This window comes from Carettochelys insculpta, chromosome 6, assembly GCF_033958435.1.
Source record: "Carettochelys insculpta isolate YL-2023 chromosome 6, ASM3395843v1, whole genome shotgun sequence".
NCBI lineage: Eukaryota > Metazoa > Chordata > Testudines > Carettochelyidae > Carettochelys > Carettochelys insculpta.
In genome coordinates, this window is record NC_134142.1 from 59,010,950 (window position 1) to 59,030,304 (window position 19,355).

Below are 19,355 nucleotides of genomic sequence, written 5' to 3' on the forward strand. Positions count from 1 at the left end.
TTCCATGCATTAGGAATTCTGATTTTGGATCAGAGTGAACTGGTAATGAGAGATGATGGGAGCCTCAACCATGGATAGTACTCCAGTGTCCCACCACAGTGGCTTAACAGCCTAGGGCAGCAGTAACAGCACAACAGAAAGTTAACCATCTGAGCAGAAAGCCACGGAGATTCAGACTCAGATTATGTATTGGTCTGTAGCTTACGGCAAGATGCCCCCTCCTCCCCGGCTGCCTTGGCTCAGGCCTCTAGCCCTCACAGATCTGTTGCCCTGGCTTGGGGAGGGGAGGCCCCCCACTTCTTCCTCCCCAGCCCTGCTGTCTGCAGTCTCCTCCTCCTGATCCACTCTTGCTAATTTTTACTTTCCTCACAGTGTGTCTCATGCTCCTCTGCCTCCTGTCCCCGTGCTCTGTTTGCCTCACTGCTTTTAAGTCTTCCGGCAGTCAGCTGAGCTGAACCTTGTTAACTGATTACCATGCCACACCCTATTGCCTCCACCTGGGAGCTTAATTAACTCCTTCTGTCTTTTCCCTAGCCCTGCCTGGGTTCTGGGCTGCCTTCCACCCAGGGTCTGCTGCCCTGACTCTGTTACAAGCTACAGTATTGTTCATTGTTGGTGCAGGTCCACTGATGGGGGGGGCAAAGGGGGATGTTGCCCAGGGGCCTGGCATTTCAAAGGAGCCTGGAGCTCTGGCCGCTGCCATTGCCCCAGCAGCAGCAGAGGCGGCCAGAGCTCTGGGTTCCTTTGAAGTTCCGCAGCAGCACTGCTCTGGCTGCACACAGCTGTGAGGGAATGGCTGGGGGAGGGCAGGGCCATGGTCTGAAAGCTGGCTGTGCGTGGCCCAACCCCTTCTGGAGCAGCATAGAGCCCCCCTACCTGCCTGCCCTGCCGCGTTGGTGTTACATGTTATATTTTAATTGCATTTTATGTTGCTTGTTAAACAAAGAAGGAAGATTTAACAATAGCTTAGTGTGGATATCACAGCCAAGTTTTGCCCCCACCCAAAGTTTAAAAAAACACGAGTGTCTCAAACACACACAAACCCAAGTAATCAGATTGGCGCAAAAATAATTTAACTTTTTTTTAAAAAAAAAGATTGCATTGTCTTTTTTTTAAGCAGGCTTAATTTTGAATTTCTCTTGCTCATCCCAATTATGTGCATGACAATTAGTGTCTCCAGCGCTCCAAGACCGATTGTCTCCAGTGATTTTGACCCCCTACTGTAAGAGCTCTCACTGATCATCTGCTGCTTCCAGTTTCTCCCCAATTCCCAAAATTCTAACATTCATGCTGTGAGTACCCTTACTTCCAACATCTGTCCAGACCCCGGCTCACCAGTTTCATTATGCAAACACGAAAGAATGTCTATGCAACTAGCCCGCATGTGTTTGGCCTCCAGCCTTGCCTTTGTTCCTCTTGCAGCTCCAGGGCCTGGTATTACAAGGTGAGGGTGAGCGGGGAGGGGAGAGCTGTGAGCAGGCTGATCCCTTTTTCACAAGATGGAACAGGATCACCCTAAATTGTTAGGCTTCTTCTGTTCCCACCTCTCCCCACCCTCTTGTGAGAATGGGGCCAACTACTCCTCCTCTCCTACCCAAAATGCCTTTGGGGTCCTGAGTGGTGGTGGGAGAGCTCTGTTCCAGAGCTCTATCCACAAATTTGCAGAGTTCTAGGTGCAAAATTTGTATCTGTATCCACACCTGTATCTGCCAAAAATTAGCTGCGGGTGTCCACACCCACAAGCACAGATGAGCATAGTCACAAATACAAAGTGGATATGCATGGATTTGCAGGGCTCTATGGCGAGGGTTTTCCTGCATGGATAGCAGAAACTCTGTGAGATTGGCTCTCGCCCTAGATTAAGCAATTTTATAAAAGAGGAAATTATGAGAATTGTAAAGCTGAAACTCCTGTCATGTTTCCCTTTGTCACCCTGACCCAGGTCCTGGAACCGGGGCTGGGGAATAACGTCCAATTTCTTTTATTACACTCCTACATATTACACCTGTATTAAAATCAGTCTGCAGACATTCAGGAGCAAACAAAAAACTGCTCCTGGACTGGGAGTAATTTTTTATTCACTCTAGAGAACAGCAGGGAAGAAAAATAAAAGCACTGCACCCTGGTGTCAGCAGGGCTGTTTTTTCTTGACATTCTGAAGTGCTGCTATCATCCTCACTACCAGGCCCACTTTACCATACACATCTTGGAAAATGAAACATTATTTGCTGATATTTCTTCTGTGGGGTACCCAGCATGTCGCCTACTGCCATGGCAACATTATTTACAGGCATAGTTGCCTGCTCCAATGAGTAGCACTTGTCACTGAAGAATTTAATCCATGAATCCCAGTGGAGCTACTTTAAAATTGCATGTGGCCCTGGATGCATATGCCCGATTCACTGGCATCTTCCCCCCGCCCCACCCGTTTTCATCACTGCCTAGTTTTGGAGTGGAAGTTTGGATGTCACTTTCTCATTTCCCAACTCAGTATTTCAGCAAAAACGTCACAAACCACATGAGGATGCTTTGTATTCTCTAAACAACTAAGCCTTTTCACCAATCATCTAACAAGAAATCTCTGAATAGCATTTTATCCCTGTGATCCTGGGCACTCAGAGGTGTACATTAATGAAGGAGTAAGGTTTATGGACCACGTAAGGTAAGAACACACAGGGCTTAATATTACAAGCTTTACTTGGTTTGAATGATACTTCATAAAAATCCACAATTTCTAAAGGCTGACTGAAGACACTGAAGCCTCTTGCACATATAGCCATTATTCAGGTTGCTGAATTGGACTGCGTCATAGTTGTGCTGCTTGTTATTAACAGAGAATAAATTCAAACTAGAGGTTTGAGACCAAATACAACCAGTCCTAGGTCACTGCATTTCAAGTCCACTTCAGTATCTGGGCATCCACTAGCACATACCACAGAAAGTTCTCAGACTGGTTCACAGACCCACCAGAAAATTTTACATGCCTAATGTAGTAATTTAGATGAAATATATATAGTCTCAAAGAGTCAAAGGTGGTAATATAACAGACATCACTCTTTACGAGCATTGACAAACTCAGGCTGTGTCTACACCACAAAAATAACTTTGAAGTTGCTTAGTTCGAAGTACAACTTCAAAGTTTGAGCACCTACACACACCCTAATTTGAAGTTCAACTTCGAAATAGGGCACTACTCCATTCCCAGGAATGGAGTAAGGACTGTGAAGTGAGGGAAAATGTGTGTAGACTCTCTGCAGGCTATTTCAAAGTAGTGCCTAACTTCAAAGTTAGTTCCTAGTGTAAACGCCCCTTCAGAGAGGTAACTGTGTTAGTCTGTAGCTTCGCAAAAAACAAGAAGTCCTTTAGCACCTTAAAGACTAACAGATTTATTTATTAGGTAATGAGCTTTTATGGGTAAGTCCCACTTCTTCAGCTTGAAGCAGATAATAAGAATCCAGGATTTACACAGCAGTGAGGAGGTGGGAGAGAGGCAGAGAAGAAAAAAACGTGGTGGGAGTGACCTGTCATTAACAGGACTAGTGGAAGAAGTGAATTAAGTTAAGTGTGATGGGTGTCATTCCTGTGAATATCAAAGGTGGGGAAATTGCCCTTGTAATGTGTGAGATAATTGAGATGCCTGTTAAGCCCAACGTTAAATGTGTCAAACTTGCAAATGAATTACAGTGTGTAATTTGGGGTAAAATCCTTTTGTAGAAGAACAGCTGTTTTCAAATCCTTTGTAGAATGTGCAGGGAAGTTAAAACGTTCCCGTGTAGGTTTGTGTGTATTGTAATTCCTGATGTCAGATTTATAAGTAATGACGTTTCAGATCTTGTACACTTAATATCACAGCAAACACACCTTCAAAATTCTTTTAACATGTTATTAAAGATACAAAAAAGAGGGACAAACAAGTAAAGCATTAAAATGCAGACTATTAAGAAAGACCTTCATTTTAACATTTCTTGTATCCGTTCCCTTTAGATGGAAAGATTCTTTAGACAGCCTTTGATTGGTAGAAACTTTCCTTTTAGAGGAGAAAGAGAAAAAGTGAGTTGAGATGTATTGGAGATGTTATTACTGTTCCTGTAGAAGTCTGATCATTTTCCTAAAAAACAAAGCAGGCTGAATACACACAAGAGGCTAGAGAGAAAAGACAGGAAAAATAGACAATGCAGCCTCTCTCTAGTGTTGACACTCATTTGTAGTTTTAGTGATGGAAAAGCACAAGCCTAGCACCGGGTCTTGTCAGCCACTCTGTGACCTGGCAAACTTCTACCAGGAGGTCCCAGGCAGCACTGCAGCAGGGATCCAGAAGTACTGGCACTCCTTATTTAACAAAAAAAAAAAAAAAAAAAGGCACTGTCAGTAAGCCTTTTAGTTGAGACTAATTCAATCTTTAGCTTCCTTTTATACCATTTTCCATTAACATTTGTTATTACAGCTTATGGTGACATCTTTTTACAGATGAGCTGACGCTAGGGCCTATTTGTAGGCCCAGTTATCACAAGAGGACCTGACAATTTTAAGGCAAAACCAAAAAAGGACAGTGAAATGGAATTTTCTTTGTCATTATTCCATCCATTGACACTCATCATATAGGAGGGTGTGATATCATTTAAACAGCAAATGTAAAAAAATTAGCATGAAAAAAAGATTTGATTTCATTTTTAGTAATAAAAATATTTCTATTAAAAAGAAAAACTTAACTTTTTAATCAACATGTTATTAAGTACTTTATCTTATAGCTACAAAAATCTACATTTTAATTTACTGAAAACTGCTTTATTTAATTAACCCATTAACTGGAAAACTGATTTTTGAGAACTAAATATTTATTTAATTTTCAATGGTCAGTTTTAGCTCTGTGAAATGGAAACAATTTTGAAACTTTTCTCAAAGGTTTGGTTGCTGTGGGTGGTAGTGGTTCTGGCTTCCCTGCACCCTCATTTTTGATTAACTTTAATTACTTATCAGTTTATCTGACAATTAGAAAGTAAGCTAAAATATTAGCTGTTCCATAGATTTCTACTAAATCACTCCTGTATCTATGAGATCTTACTCTAATTGGGAGTAAGAAAGCTCATTAACAAAGGCTAGTATGTGAAGTTAGTAGTTAAATAGTATGGTACAGTGAATAAATTAAGTTAAACCAATGAAAAAATTATTTCTTTAAACTGAAATTATTCTGCACCACTTTTATAACCAATTAAAAGGTCAGACATATTTCTATTGCACAAATTTTTTGTAAAATGTAATATGTTTTTGGTATTTTTATGTTCTAATTTGCTTGGTACACAGAACAAATTGTTGTCTGATGTAAAATGAGAAACAGACATCAGAGCAGAGTTATGTTGGTTTTAATCTTTTGTTTCAGACTGGATCTGGAAACAAAGAAAACTAAATTTTATTTTTTCCAGACTATGACTTTAAATGTCAACCTCTGTTATTAATGGTAAAAAGTAAGTCACCAAATCTGAATGGCAACATAATAGCCTAGCAGGTAGGAAGCTTTGAAAGAGTCCTGCAGAAATGCACTGAAGTTTACTTGATAACAGAAAGATTATGGGATAACTTAACTATGGAAAAGTTATTAAAATGGGGTCGTTTTAGGAACGACAGTCTGAAGGGAAGCTAATATGAGAAAAATTGCTTGAATATGGATTTAAATTTGAACCTCTTTATGACAAAAAAAATGGCTGCTGAACAAATATAGGAATTCATAAACTCCTGTCTCAGTTTATGAGCTGGCAAAAAGTAAAGGCATGCTTTTTAGTAATGAGTTGAGTGCTTTTTTTTTTTTTTTTTGCTTACTCATAAACTGGGACTGAAAGCAAAGCTTTGAGATGATAAAGGGGCTAGGCCATTGGTGGGTGGAAGATGGCCATTCATATTTGATAATATATCTCAAGGAAGTTTATGCCTTGGGGAAACTGTCCAAACCAGGCAATCCTAAAATGCTGCCAAAAAGTCAGTTCCAGCTACTGACATACCAGTCTGGTACTTTATCCAACAGTAATTAGGTCTATAAGAAACAGGCCCTGCCAGCAAAGTTTGGATGTAGTTATGAATTTCCCCTAAGTTTGTGAAAATTCTCATATGGAGTTTTGGTTAAAACTTGAATGGTAATATGAACAGGGAATGAATTAACTCATGGGTAATTTATCTGGATCTGCAGGACTCATTTCCCCAAATAGGTGTGCTCAGGGAATATTTTTTCACTAAAGAGCACGGAGGCCAGACATGGCTGACTTTATGGGAATTGTAGATTCAGCCCTATAGAATGACCTCTGGTCTGGCAGATGTTTGATCAATACTTTTCATTTTTAAGAATAACATTGTTTTTAACTGCTGCTTATTAAGTGACTTATCATAGATCTTTTGCAATTTTATTAATTAGTTCTACAGATTGAAGAAGGTTTTAAAAGTCTGTAGTGTTTCACTGTGAGACAAGAGAGATCAGGAATTTGAACCTAGCCACCCACAGACCAATGAGTGCTGTTGCCTGTTCTGTCTCTCACTCTCTTTTACTCATTTTGAACAGAAATTCTATCCCGTCCTGTCCTGGACGCAAGAAACCTTCCTGATGAAAGTTTACTCAATACTGATAAGTACTGATAAGTATCAGAGGGGTAGTCGTGTTAGTCTGGATCTGCAAAAGCAATGAGGGGTCCTGTGGCACCTTATAGACCTGCATCTGATGAAGTGGGTCTTTACCCACGAAAGCTTATGCTCATACATTTCTGTTAGTCTATAAGGTGTCAGTGCTGATAAGTTTCTCCAAAAAGTTTTGGTTTTGTTAAAAAAAAAGCTTGTTGAAAATGTCCCAGCCAGTTCTATAGATAATTATTGCAAATCTAATATTAAAGGACAAATTCTGCTGTCCCTTACACAGTTGTACAATGCAGATTGTAAAATGAGCATTGTATGTATATCATAGGCTGCCTATTTATACCACCACCACTGAATTAAACAAACAAGCAGTCATGTAGCACTTTAAAGTCTAACAAAATAATTTATTAGGTGATGAGCTTTCATGGGGCAGACCCACTTCTTCAGATCTGGAGATAGCACTCTGCCCCATGAAAGCTCATCACTTAATTATTTTTGGCTTTTTTGTTTTGTTAGAATACAGACTAACATGGCTACCTCTGTTACTACGCAGCTGAATTAGTAGCGCTCTCAGCTTTGTGTCAGGAAGTTGTAGGCCCAATTCTATATTTGTCTTTAGGTTTAGACCTTTGTGATAGCACACTGTTGTGTGCGCTGCACTGTGAGGTATGCTGAGTTGTATTCTCCTTTTACTTGTGAGTGTTTTCCCATAGACTTCATCTGATTTAGTTCTGATCTTTACGAGTATCAGTGAGAGGAGAGCCAAGACTACTGTTTTGCATATCAGACTTTAAGCAGAGCTCCCTTCTACTATCTGTAACAGGGCCATCCCCCGGTCCTCCTGTCCAGGGCAGTTGGGGAAACTACGCCAGGGCTCCCAAAAGCACAGGGCCTGGGGCAGTCACCCCACTTCATCCTGTGGACTGGACGTCTCTGATCTGTAACGTCTGCTTGTCTGGAAGTTAATGATCCCATGATGCTCCATGAATAGACCCTTTTCAGGTCAGGATGTGAATAGTACCAGTTCTTATGGATAGGCTTCTCAGCAATCACAAGTCAGGGCCCTAGTTTTACATCTCATAAGAGCATAAGAATAGCCGTACTAGGTCAGACCAAGTGTCCATGTAGCCCACAATCTTGTCTTCTGACAGTGGCCAATGCCAGACGCCTCAGAGGTAATGAACAGAACAGGTAATTAACCAGTGATCCCTCCCATTACCATTTTCAGCTTCTGGGTAGGAACAGTATCCTGAGCCTCTGTTTTTCAGATGACAGGGGTTGCCATTTATATGTAATTTTTTTTCATTTTGTCTGTCTTTGCCATTTTAACTTACTCTCAACGCTGTGTAAAGTTGTTGTGTCTCCCTAAGGTCCCTTTGCATCATTTTAAAAGAGGCCTTCAACTGGGTATCAGTTCAATTTATGGGTCCTCTCAGGTCCACTTAACCTTCACACAGAGTGTAAACAACAGGGTGGCCAACAATTGCCAGGCCCTTGCGTGAGGTTTGGGGGCAGCTTTAAGTTCAGCACATTGACTTCCAACAGTTATCTTTCAGGCAACCAGCAACTACCCCCCAAACACAAACACACACAACAGACTTTCATCCCAAGGGTCCTGTAATCACTCATCCTTCACCTGGACAATCCCACACGGAACTCCCCGGTCACCTGCTAGTGGGCTTTGCACTCCCTGAAGGGGCAGGACCTCAGGTGGAGGAGGCTGGGCTGCGACCACCAGCCCTCAGTGCCACCTCGAATATGCCACAACCCCTCCCCCTGCCCCCAACCAACCTTAAGCACTGCCCGGCACATGCCATATGTGGCTCTGGTGGTGATTTAAAGGGCCCAGGGCTGCAACTGCCACTGCTTTCTCATCAGTGGGGGCAGCAATCAGAAGCCCCAGGCCTTTTTAAATCAGCACCTGCAGCAGTTGCCCTCCACCCCACCCCACCCCCTGCACCTTCATTGGCAGGCCTAGTAGAGAAGCTGTGATATGGCTGAAAATAAGGCTATATTACTATGATGTATGAAGGACAATGAAAGTAGAAAAGTTACAGTGATAGCCAAAATGACCAAAATAAATTGAGAACAACACAGTAGATAATGCTTCTGCTTTGAAAGAGTCCTACTTCACCTTTTAAAAGGCTGTGGTATAAAACAGATAGCTACAGCAAACATTATACATGTTTCAAAATAAAACACGTGACTTTTTTACCACTTAAGGGAATTCATAGACATTTACAGGATCTTTTTTAAAATCTGTGTATGTGGTGTGGCATATTTGAAGTCCAATGTCAAATGACAATCATGCTCTTCTAGTAATGAAAAAAACATAAAATAACAATCCTCAAAAGTATGTAAGTACAGGTTGAATCTCTCTAATCTGGCACCCTTGGGACCTGACCAGTGCCAGATGAGAGACTTTGCCAAACCACAGGAGATCCATATTATCTCGCAGCATTACCAACATTTCCACTGCTTACAGGGCTCATTCAAGACATTTACAGGTAAATTATAGCTAAATAAGAGCGCGGACAGCTGAGAGTCAGGAATGGTAGCTATAAACAAACTTCATAGCACCACTGGAAACTTGGACACATCCATCATAAGTGATCATCAAGCTAACTAAAATCATGCCAGATAATAGATGTTGCTGGACGAGAGGATGCCAGACTAGATAAATTCAACCTATATTGCTGCTTTTCAGATGGTATTTGGTGCAGAAGTCATTCCCAACTGATTGTGTCTTTATTTTCTGGTCTTCCAAAAGGTTTTTCCAATAAAAAGTTTTTTTTAAATAGTCTCAGCCAGTTCTATAGATAAGTAGTGTAAATCTAATAATAAAGGACTAATTCTGCTGTCCCATATATGGTTGTACAATGTAGATTACAAAATGAGCATTACATATGTTCGTTTCAAGAATAAAAAAAATAAGTGAATCTCAGAGGCCAAGAAGAAATCATCTGCAAAGTCTGTTTTAATGAATGAAGGCAGACTACTGTTTGCTCTCCCCTTGCATAGCTTCTGCTAATGTAAACACATCTAGACTGTCATTTCTAACCACCACTGCCCGCCTTCTGTACTTCAGTTAAACCTCCATTTGTTAATTACATTGAAAGGATCGAAGAAGAGCAGCACATGTGTCATCTCTATTGGAGTGGTTATCAGAGTGCTATTGCTCCTGTACAGTCAGTAGTGTTCAGGTCAAAATTACTCCTCAGGCTTTCCTGGAGAAGACAAACCTCCCAGCCTTATCATCAGTTTTTACTTCTTCTCACTCAATGTCCCTATATTGCATCAATCAACTCATCTCTCTGGCCACTTCTCTTAGAAAAGGCAGAGATGTAATTATCACTTTTTTGTTTTAAGAACCCATCCAGAGTGCTGGGCTCTCTACAGTCACCATAACTGATCCACTGCACAGATTACATCATCCCCTGTAACAAACCTCTTCTCCATACCCAGTCCTAATGGTTCCTATATCCCACCCACCCCCTCATACCGCCACCAACAAAAGCCTGGAAAAAGAGATGGGTTTTGCAGCATATCCTGCAAGACTTGAACTCTTTACTAGTTTGATTCTGCATATAAATGCCTCCCTTATGTCAATAGGGAGGTTTGTTCATGGATAAATGCTGGATTGGAGAGGAGTGATTGATGTAGGCATTGTCCTCCCTCTCCCACAGCTCTTCTGAGATGATGTGATACCTTTTTCAGGTGAGAAAATCCTGCTGCCATTCAGTTTGATGACTGAGTTGTAATTTCTACTCCAACTGGACTACTATTTAAAAAACAGGGGCTGTGTCTACACTACAAAAATAACTTTGAACTTGCTTACTTCAAAGTACAACTTCAAAATAAGCAACTTCAAAGTTGAGCGTCTACATATACCCTAATTCAAAGTTAAACTTTGAAGTAGGGCACTACTACATTCCCAGGAACGGAGTAGAGACTTCAAAGTTGGGCTCCCTGCCAGCAACAATCAGTATCAGTTGAGGAAAAGGGAAAAAATTGACCCTTTCTGCCCAGCTGTCTCCTATGTATTTTAGACAGTTTGTCTGCTTGGTCAAGAATGCCTCCTAAATGGTAAGAACTAAGACCACCAAATTTGGTATACAGCTTCCTGTTATCATAACTTAAAGCAGTGCCTTTTTTTGTAAAATAAAGTAAAAAATAAGAGGTGCTAGTACCCTTCCTCTTCAGCCAATCCCATGGTTGTGATGCTGAGGTACTAGTACTGGCATAAAAAACAGCAATGACTTAAAGCAACATAAGGGTGTAGTCATGCCAGGAGAATGTAGTGTGCCTGACGTGGGATTACTTCTCATAAAACCAAAGAGAAAAGAGACAGAACCACCAAACCAAGTGCAGTCCTCAGAACTGACATAACCGAGTGAGTTGAAAGAGACCGAACCAAGATGAGCCAGAAAAATAGGACAAACCTGGACTAGGATTGCTTCCCAATAAACCTTACAGAAAAGACAGAAAACTTAGAAATTTGGAGTAGTGCTTTGTTTTGGCACAGCTAACTCAATGCTTAAGGTTTGAAGACTAGACAAAAATGTTATTGGAAACCAAATTGACTATAGCCCTTTTTTATTAAAACATAGTGCATGGTAGGACTTTACAAGGATGAAGAAAAAAATACATTTGATAGAATTACCACTTAAAATACTACAAAAAATTAAATGGAAAAAAATTCATCCCCTTTCACTTGATTAAAACATGAACAAACACCTGCACCTCATGGTGAGATGAGAGAATGTGTTTCTGTCCCAATGACCTGTATCAGATAGTACGAAGTGAATCTTACATTTCGGTATGTCACTAAATTCAGGATCTGGATTACTCATCAAATTCCTACTGGGATACATTTAATAGGCTAAAATCCAGCTTTTTTAAAAAATCCAATCTAAAAATTAACTTCAAAAATAAAAATCATTTAAATAAAGAATGTCCATTTTCCCTTCATTTTAAAAATAAATTCATTGCGTTAACGACCTGAGCAATGCTGAGTAAATCTGCTAGTCCATTATAGTAAGCTTGAAAGGCTTTGCTTCGATTCCAAGATGGATATACATTTCCCTTACATTGCACTTATACTTTGTTCACATTTGAAGTCTTACTTCTTTGACTATGCCAGTTAAATTAAAGCAGCAAAACCACTCTCATGTAGATGCACTAATTCTGCAATTAAAATGCTTATACCAATACAATGTATTCTGACTCAGAAAGAAAAATAGGCTAGATTTGTATAAAGTGCCTTTTAGTGGTTTAATTGCATTTAGCTTAGTGCTTTACTGGCATAAATATCACACCTCTAACCAACATAGTAGCTATGCCAATAAGACTTTCTAAATGTAGACTAGGGCAAAGGTACGTTAAGTGTCTTATACAAATGATCTCTGATTAGCTGTAGTAGGACACTTAGAGTAAATAAACTTTGAACTTTGTTGGTGACTCAGCCCCCCACAGGTATCAGGAGGAACATTATACAGTAGTTCTCAAGCCAACTTGCATGTCGGGGAAATGCACTAAAGCTATTGCCAACTGATTTGATCAGGAAGCCAGAGAATTCAAATCTAAAAGTGTGCTTTTGTCTATAAAGAAACAAAGAATTAAGAATAGATGACTCCACCCTTGTACACACTTTGAAACATGAAACTAAATGGAAATGAAATGTCCTTGACAAACATGAGCACACATTTAGTCAGAGGCACTGTGATCATTTAGTACCAGCAAGTAGTCTGGAAACAGTTTTGAATTTTTTTTAATTTTATGTTCCAGGTAATCAAGTGATCCAAGTATAAAGTAAAGGACAATAGTCTAAGGTTTTCACATGATTAGAACATCAACCAACACATATACCTCACGGTGAGATAAGAGAACATATTTCTTTCAGACAATGGTCTCTATGAGAGATTATAGAGTGAACCTTCTATTTCAGTATGTCTCTAAATTCAGGATCTGAATTGCCCATGGAATTTCTATATTATTTCTGCAACAATCCTCAGCAGAGAGAACGAAGACTGAAGAATAAACGTAGGCCTTCTCATTGATAAATTGCACTAATCATGAGTTCTAAATGGATTTCAAAAATCTTTGTACCAGTGAAGGCACTGCCAATTATCTGTTAAATTCATAACTATGTACCAGGCTGGCACAAAGCTTATGAGTTACTTTCATTGTATTTTGGTCCTATTTTTGAGGAGTTAGTGAGACTGAAGTGATGCCTATAAGCTATGGTTACATTAATGCGAACTGCTGGTAGCACTATGCAAATAGGCAGTCTTGAAAATGCAAATGACCACTCATTTGCATATTTGCTCACTGGCAGACACTGCCGCTGGCACAAAAAAGGCTGTGTAAATGTGGTTCTACCAGCAAACCCCCCACTTTGTCAGCAGCCTCTTATGCCTGGAAAAGATCAGACAAAAAGGCTGTCGAAGGGGTGTTTCAACAGGAGAACCAGATTTACACACCTTTTTTTGTGCTGGTGGCAGTATCTGCTGGTGAGCCAATATGCAAATGAGCATCCATTTGCATTTTTAAGACCGGCCATTTGCAAACTGCTGCCAGCTGTTGGTGTCAGTGTAACCATAGCCATAGACTTTGCGTTGCCACTCTGCAAAGAGGTGACTCGCAGCCTACCATTTTAGGAAAAAAGGTTCTACAAAATGGAACCACTGTAACTCAGTACTCATAGCCTCACTGAGATTTGTCACATACAATACCTTCTTTTGCACCAAGCTATCCAAGAACAACTAAGCCCTCACTTCATCAAAAAAAACTTTAGCTGGGAAAAGCAGGTTAGACACTGGAAGAGAACAAATAGGATTATTGAGCTAGAAGTGGTTCTTTTTTCTACAGAGGAAGAATAATTGCCATTTGAAAAAGCCATTGGAACTTTTTCAGGAATTAAAGACCAACACAAAGACCATCACAGAGAGTCATTCTTTTGTAATCCCATGTGGAAGCAAGCATCCAAGACATGGTTAGGTGCATTTGCTGAAGCACTTTAGCAAGCGTAAATAGAGAACTAGCCAAGAAACTGCCATAATTTATGTGACCCCAACAGCGACTGCACTTTAACATCTGGAACTGGTCCACTGGGCCACTGAATTCTAATGAATTCAGTGTTTCTTTTTAAAGACATGATTATATTGCTTCTATCTAGCCCCTGGAAAGGTGTCAGTATGAGCAGATGGACATTTGGGATCTAACAAACTGAACAATGGAAAAAATATTCACTTGTTTATGTACCCCATGGAGATAAAAAATAAAAACTTAAATCCTGGCAGTATTTAAGCATTTTTATAATCAAACACATATTGAACTCTAACAAAGTGGAATGATTATCTAGTCTCATTGTTTTCCAAGTAAAATCATGTGTATAGTATCTGATGTTTATAACAATTTAAAGTCAGCAGTCATGAAAAATAAATAATTCATCTTGAAGACTCCTAAAGCACTCTTCATACTATTACTCACAGCTGAAAGACTGCTACTTCTGAGGGGAAAGTGAGCAGCAAACACCATATTTTGTGCGTGATATAGGGAGGAAGGGACATGAATATTTTACATTGCTGATACTATAGGGGAAATTTTTAAATAGGAGAAGTAGACAAGATCCACAAATATGTTTAGGTACTTCATTGCAGGAGTTAGCTGCTTGCTATTTTTTAGGTTCTGAATAAATAATCATGCAAGTTGGAAATTGGTCCAAATATTGAGGTTGGTTCATGATGCAGCCAAAGCTATCACCATTGGGATATGTGAGGAATATACTATTCCAACAAGCATAAAATGTAAGAAATGCAACTCCAGAATGGTGGTGCCAGATATTGAAATGTACAAAGCAATGAGAAGCTCCCATTGTCCACAATAGGAGCCGCTGCATGCTGAACAGTTTTTGCAATGTGCCCTCTCAAAGTAGGTACCTGAATGAAAGCTTGTGGGTGCCAAGTTCTTTGGAAAAATCTGCTGTTTTATTTCTGTATCATTAGAAAATGGAATGAGACCTCTACGCTCTGTGATAAAACATACTTTTTGTCCAGGTGGGTGTTGGAATGCTGTGTTGGAAGTGAAGAATCTTTGCAGAGAATCCTACTTACTTTTCTTTAAAGAGGTAGAAAGATTTGTGAGGGGGAAAGTGAGAGGCTCAGCTTTAGAGATGAGTAGGGAAGATGTGCAGAAGATATAATTGAGCCCATCTTTTCTGACAGCCTGGGTATTCTTTAATCCTGTCCTACTGAGCCTGGCTTTGAAAGTCTCCTGCAGCAACACACAAGTATGGTTGCCCCCCAACTGCAGAACTATATAGACACTGAGAAGCTGCTGGGAAGGCTCAGCATAACAACTTTTCACAGCACCTGCCCTGGAGTACAAAGCCAAAATTATGTAAAATTCACTTCCTCCCTCAATGTGGAGAAAATTTTGCACAACAACTAACTCCCCTCGCAGGTAGAAACTACTTGAATTGGGTTTATGTTATAAACCAGAAATAAGTTTATTAACTACAAAATGTTGTGTGTCAAGTGAGTATCAATCAAAACAAAACAGATGACAAAAAATAAAACAAAGCATGCAGACTAAGCTGGGTACACTAAAGAAATTGGTTACAAACAATAATTCTTCACCCTAGATATTGTTTAGGTAGAGTCCTTCACAGGCCAGATATCTGTTAGTCTGGATCTAGCAGTTCTACCATCCCTTTCAATGTGAGTCTTTTTGTTGCCAATTTTCAAGTAGTTCTTTGGATGGGGAGGCAGAAGTGAAGCAAACTGAAGACATTGTTTTCCTCACCCACCTTACACAGAATTTCCATAAGGTACGAATCATTTCTTTGATTCCCCTAGCTCATAGTAGTATAGTTCAACAGTCCAAAATGGTGGTTAGTATCATGTGAACAGATCACTTGTCTCTGAAGATTCACTGTGTCCATGAGTCAGTGACAGTATGAATCATCCATGGGAAATGAAAGCCTTTGCACAGTCCACTGATGGGACAATGGGCTATCACTACTGGTGGGCCATCAGCCCTGTGTGGCTTTTCCATTTTAATACCTGAAATGTTTGTTGTTGGCACCACTCAAAGCAGCACAGTTGAACTACAGATAAGTAAGTCAATATTCCTAACATCAGAAGCAAAAGTGATTAATGCATACAAATAGGATAATCATATTCAGTAAATCATAACCTTTCCAATGATACCTTACATGAGTTGCCTTTCATAAAGTACATCCTAGTTATGTACTATTTATATCATAAACATTTTCATAAATAATAGAATGTAATGTCAGACTATTCATGGTTTGAACACAACCAAACTATGCCTTTAAAAAAACTTACTGATATGAATTGTATTTGAATGGTTATGAATTTGCACATAATGGGATTTCCAGAGAAATACAAACTGTATTACACAGTCAGGCTACGTCTACAAGTGAAGCCTACATCGAAGTAGCCTATTTCGATGTGGCGACATCGAAATAGGCTATTTCGATGAATAACGTCTACACGTCCTCCAGGGCTGGCAACGTCGATGTTCAACATCGACGTTGCGCAGCACCACATCGAAATAGGCGCAGCGAGGGAACATCTACACGCCACAGTAGCACACATCAAAATAAGGGTGCCAGGCACAGCTGCAGACAGGGTCACAGGGCAGACTCAACAGCCAGCTGCTCCCTTAAAGGGCCCCTCCCAGACACACTTGCACTAAACAGCACAAGATACACAGAGCTGACAACGAGTTGCAGACCCTGTGCATGCAGCATGAATCCCCCGCTGCAGCAGCAGCAGCCAGAAGCCCTGGGCTAAGGGCTGCTGCACACGGTGACCATAGAGCCCCACACGGGCTGGAGAGACAGCGTCTCTCAACCCCCCAGCTGATGGCTGCCATGGAGGACCCCACAATTTCGACGTTGCGAGACGCGGATCGTCTACACGGTCCCTACTTCGACGTTGAACGTCGAAGTAGGGCGCTATTCCGATCCCCTCATGAGGTTAGCGACTTCAACGTCTCGCCACCTAACGTCGAAGTTAACTTCGAAATAGCGCCCGACGCGTGTAGCCACGACGGGCGCTATTTCGATGTTAGTGCCGCTACTTCGAAGTAGCATGCACGTGTAGACACAGCTTCAGACTGCAGAAACCATTCTATTTATCATAGTTCTGTTCAAAATTTCTTAAGCATTGCACATCACGAGAGCTTTTATCAGGAATAGTTTATCACTGATCACAAAATATTGTATATGTAGATTATTTTAAAATAGTTTATGTAGCCATTGTAAATTTTAGTTTAGTCAGTCAGAATTTGATTTATCATTGGGAAAAAGGCAAGTATACGTCTGATAGCTTGTAGGATGAAAAGCTTTTCATTTACTTCAGTGGAGCAAATTCATGCTCAGAAACAAAGAGAAGAGCTGTAAGTGTTGAGAGGTGGGGGATATTATTGTTTTGTCATTGTTTAGTACTTAACCTTTTCGCTTTCCTTCCCCAAATACTATTTTCCTGTTTTCTTTAAATCCCCCTTTATAACACTGTTATTTTTCAGTGTATCATTCCATTGTGGCATTTATGTTGCTGTATTTCATTGTCCCTTGTGTGCTGCACTTTATACCATTTGCCCATTACCAGCATAATTCATTTTCCCAAAGGATAGCATCACTTGTGTCTTAGGCACAGTCAAAAGTTGGGTGGAGTAACTCAGTCACCAGAAAAAAGAACCCTTGAATTGCTGTACTAATTTAGTTGAGCTATATGAGCCCAGGAGTCAATGAGCATAACCCTGTTACTGTCCAATATTAAACAACGTTCAGGGCTTCCTATAGAGACCCCAGCCTGCATAGTACCAGGGCAAACACATGATTAAGCATCTAATTTTTTTTATTAACGATATGAGGAATATGGAAAAGCCAGTGAAAGCATTTGAAATTATAAGTATAAAGTGAGGTGTTTGTGCATTTTCTAACCTAACTGTCTTTTCGCTCCTTCCCCATGTGTTTGTCTAGGAAATGGAATGAGATTTTAACAACAGCAAAGACCCATTTCAATTATTTTCTTCTCTTTCTGCAAAAAGGGGAAAGTCAAATAGACTATCAAGTAAGATTGCCTTTTTTCCCCTAAAGATTTTCTCCAGCTAAAAGGAAACAGAACAATGGATGTTATTAAAACAATCTCACTGCTGAAGAACCACTGACATAGCACATTGCCTGATTGGTCACTTTGAGACACATCTAATGTCTTCGAATTGGGCTGTTTAGGGCAGTGCTCTTATCTGTTTTTGTTGTCACAGACTTATAAGCAATGTTGCAAAATGCAAGATTGGCCAGCTAAGTAACACACCTGTAAGACGGAAGAATAAAGAAGAGAAAGGTGGGGAATGGGAAGAACAAGGTGTATGTGTATTTGTGTGCATGTAATGAAGTCTCAGTGCAGGTTATATCAGTAGCCCTTATTTGGTTTTTCTGTCTGTGTCTACACTTGCATTCCTCTTTTGAAAGACGTATGCAAATGAGGGAAATTGAAAAAGCAAATGAGGTGTGGATTTACATATCTGGCACCTCATTTGCCTATTATTTCAAAATAGCTTCTTTCGAAAGAAAAGCAGAGTAGATGCAGCTCTTTTGAAAGTAAACCCCATCTTCAAAAGAATCCTTCTCCCCATAAAAAAAGGGAGGAAGGATTCTTTCGAAGATGGCATTTACTTTCAAAAGAGCAGTGTCCACACTGGCTTTCTTCTTTCAAAAGAAGCTATTTCAAAATAAGAATATGCAAATGAGGTGCCAGCTAGGCAAATCCACATCTCATTTGCATTTTTGATTTCCCTCATTTGCTTGCCTCTTTTGAAAGAGAAATGCAAGTGTAGACACAGCCTCTGTGTTTCATACTTTTTCCCCATCAACATTTTTTCAGGTTATTGTGACACTCATTCCAGTTGAGCTCACAGTTTATAAATGTGTTGGTCTAACTACCACATTCTTGCCCCATGCAAGAAGAGGGGAGAAGCCACTTGCAAAAGCTTCTGTATTCAGAAGCTTAAGTCTAGCTGACTTTCAATGATATGTGCATGTGTTCACTGATAAGTGAATGTGTTTGTAGCACAGAGAGGTGTCCATGCTCACTTTAAGATAGCTAATCCAAATAATACGTGTACTAAAGACATGGCACAGCATTTACTCATCACCAATGTTCCCTCTAATTTTTCCTGTACAATTGAGGAATTAATTTTGTTATGTTCAAACTGACGGTGAACTATTAACCTGCAGCACAGCTTTGTCTCTGTAGAATAATAAGACATCTGATGTAGCTGGATTTAGAATTTTTACTAATTTAGGGTCTTCTGTTGCAAGACCCTATCATCTGTTTAGTATCTGTCTTTGTCAGCCTCCCAGATGATTTTCTTCTTTGTTTACTATACAAGACAGCGAGGAAGAGTTTTCTTACACACGTTAATGCAATTGTTGGAAAATCCAACTGATGCAACTAAATTGAAAACAATGACATGTAATTTGGACCATTTATCAACAACAGTCTTTTCCACCAGGGAACTGATGAGTAATTTCTATATCAATCAAAAAATAGTTCCTTAGTTACACTGATGTTGAAAGTGCCATCCAGCTGCCTTCAAAAGGAATATATTCCATTTTAAATTAATTTTGGTCAGTTCTAAAGTCCACTCTAGAAAGAGATCTGGCAGCTTTACTACCACAATAATCTAAAACTCTTCTCTAAAGCACT

At 40.0% G+C, this 19,355-nt stretch overlaps 1 long non-coding RNA gene across 1 annotated transcript in view; it reads right to left on the bottom strand.

Moving 5' to 3' along the window:
- Positions 1–4,072: 4,072 nt before the first annotated feature.
- The window catches only part of LOC142014424 (uncharacterized), a 62,952-nt gene continuing 47,669 nt past the window's right edge, over positions 4,073–19,355 (bottom strand). Inside the window, exon 3 of the long non-coding RNA XR_012645937.1 lies at positions 4,073–4,329. This is a non-coding gene — a long non-coding RNA (uncharacterized LOC142014424). The remainder of the gene's footprint in view (positions 4,330–19,355) is intronic.